Source organism: Chiloscyllium punctatum, unplaced genomic scaffold, assembly GCF_047496795.1.
Source record: "Chiloscyllium punctatum isolate Juve2018m unplaced genomic scaffold, sChiPun1.3 scaffold_1270, whole genome shotgun sequence".
NCBI lineage: Eukaryota > Metazoa > Chordata > Chondrichthyes > Orectolobiformes > Hemiscylliidae > Chiloscyllium > Chiloscyllium punctatum.
Genome location: NW_027311004.1, coordinates 10,001 through 12,500, shown reverse-complemented (window position 1 = coordinate 12,500; position 2,500 = coordinate 10,001). Strand labels below are relative to the sequence as shown.

General features: G+C 62.0%; 1 non-coding gene across 1 annotated transcript; it reads right to left on the bottom strand.

Moving 5' to 3' along the window:
* Positions 1 to 140: 140 nt before the first annotated feature.
* LOC140474927 (5.8S ribosomal RNA) lies at positions 141 to 294 on the bottom strand. Its single transcript, XR_011959537.1, has one exon. It is a non-coding gene; the product is annotated as a 5.8S ribosomal RNA (ribosomal RNA).
* Positions 295 to 2,500: the final 2,206 nt, after the last annotated feature.

Genomic DNA, 2,500 nt, shown 5'->3' with positions numbered 1-2,500 from the left:
TGCAGGGTGGGGGGGAAAGGCCAAGCGCTCCGACGCCGGAGGGCTCCGGAGTCTGAACTTAGGGGGACAAAGAGGACGGGTCCTCTGCGACACCCCAGCCGCGCTCTCGCCAGCCAAGGCGAGTGCGATTGATTGCCAAACGACCCTCAGACAGGCGTGGCCCCGGGAAGAACCCGGGGCCGCAAAGTGCGTTCAAAGTGTCGATGATCAATGTGTCCTGCAATTCACATTAATTCTCGCAGCTAGCTGCGTTCGTCATCGACGCACGAGCCGAGTGATCCACCGTCAAGAGTTGTCTGAGTTTGTTTTAGGTCTCTCCCTCGCCAGAGGAAAGCGACCCGGACCGCACATACGCTCCCCACCTTGAGCTACAGCCACCTGCACGCCGGCGTGCGGGCGGAGCAGGGTGGCGTGAAGCGATGGGGAGCACCATCCTGGTGCGGCCCGCAGAAACATACGTCTATTGGGGGGAGGAGGACAGGGCGCCCAAGAGGCGATGCGTGCCCCAACGCACCGCAGCGACGGAGGCAGGATCACCGCCACCATGTCGCCCGCCTAGTATCACGAGGCGTGCAGCAGCTTTGCCCTAGGAAAAGCAGAGGCGGGAACGGGCACCGGCCATCGGTTCGGCAGCGTCACTGACGCGTGCACGTGGCGGCGTGTCGGCGAGCGGACTTCCTGCGAGGAGGCGGGGGCGGCACTCGCCCGAGCAGACGCCCGCCCGGCCCAGCCACCGCCGAGGTGGACTGGGAGTCGCGGCAACGGCTCGTCATACTCGTTCCCACACTCACAGCGCAGCTTGCCCGCAAGCCACCGACCACCGATCGACGCCAGGCGCCCCGACCGAGAGCGGGATCGCTCGTTCGCCCTGCTGGCAGTTCGCTGGGGATCACTACTGCACGGAGCTCGGAGACCGACGGGCGGCAACTCGAGAGTCTTTAAACCACCACCCCCATCCCGCAAGTGCAAAGAGGCTGTATACGCACAGACGGGTGAGGGGAATAGGTACCCCGTCGGGTTTGAAGGGAGCGTGACTAGATAGCAACGATGTAAACCCAGCCGATTTGGGAGCGAAAGACCGGCGCCTGCATCACCGGCTTCGTTTCCCGTGGCTGGAGAGTACACCGAAACCCTCCGTCTGTCGCGAGCTCCCGACGACGCGGTGCCGCCAAGCAGCAGGGCCGGACCTGGTGTGGCTCCCCTCGTCGATCACAGACCGGTCGGCACTACTGACGAGACGGTGGAACGGGCTTCGCCCCTTGTGACGAAGGGTGATGCGAACCCGCCCGCCCGCGTGCGTTCGGGGTGGACTCGGCAAACGGAGATTTGAAATCGGAAAGTGTCCTCCTGCCCCGCGCAGGTAGGCGCCCAACAGTTGGGGGGGTTTGGCGGTGACCACGGCTGCAGGGCCTGCTACCCCGACGAGCTCTCCTGCTGGCCCCGAAACCACCCCCGCGAGACAAGTTGAAACGGAAACGGGCGTACCCCCAAGCCGACGATCCTTTCTTATTTGTTACTTTTTTTTTCACTTGCTCGAGTTGTGGGGATTTGGCGGTGACCACGGCTGCAGGGCCTGCTACCCCGACGAGCTCTCCTGCTGGCCCCGAAACCACCCTCGCGAGACAAGTTGAAACGGAAACGGGCGTACCCCCAAGCCGACGATCCTTTCTTATTTGTTACTTTTTTTTTTCACTTGCTCGAGTTGTGGGGGTTTGGCGGTGACCACGGCTGCAGGGCCTGCTACCCCGACGAGCTCTCCTGCTGGCCCCGAAACCACCCTCGCGAGACAAGTTGAAACGGAAACGGGCGTACCCCCAAGCCGACGATCCTTTCTTATTTGTTACTTTTTTTTTTCACTTGCTCGAGTTGTGGGGGTTTGGCGGTGACCACGGCTGCAGGGCCTGCTACCCCGACGAGCTCTCCTGCTGGCCCCGAAACCACCCTCGCGAGACAAGTTGAAACGGAAACGGGCGTACCCCCAAGCCGACAGAGATGCTTTCGCTCCTGTTACTTTTTTTTTTCACTTGCTCGAGTTGGGGGGGTTTGGCGGTGACCACGGCTGCAGGGCCTGCTACCCCGACGAGCTCTCCTGCTGGCCCCGAAACCACCCTCGCGAGACAAGTTGAAACGGGCGTACCCCCAAGCCGACAGAGATCCTTTCGTACTTGAACCAACACAAAGTTTGTCACGTTTTATTTTTTACGAGTGATCGACCGTCAAGATTTGTCTCTGAGTTTGCTTAAGGTCTCTCCCTCGCCAGAGGAAAGCCACCCGGACCGCACATACACTCCCCACCTTTAGCAGCAGCCACCTGCACGCCGGCGTGCGGGCGGAGCAGGGTGGCGTGAAGCTGTGGGGAGCACCAGCCTGGTGCGGCCCGCAGAGACATACATCTATTGGTTGAAAAAAAACAGGGCGCCCAAGAGGCGATGCGTGCCCCAACGCACCGCAGCGACGGAGGCAGGATCACCGCCACCATGTCGCCCGCGGAGTATCACGA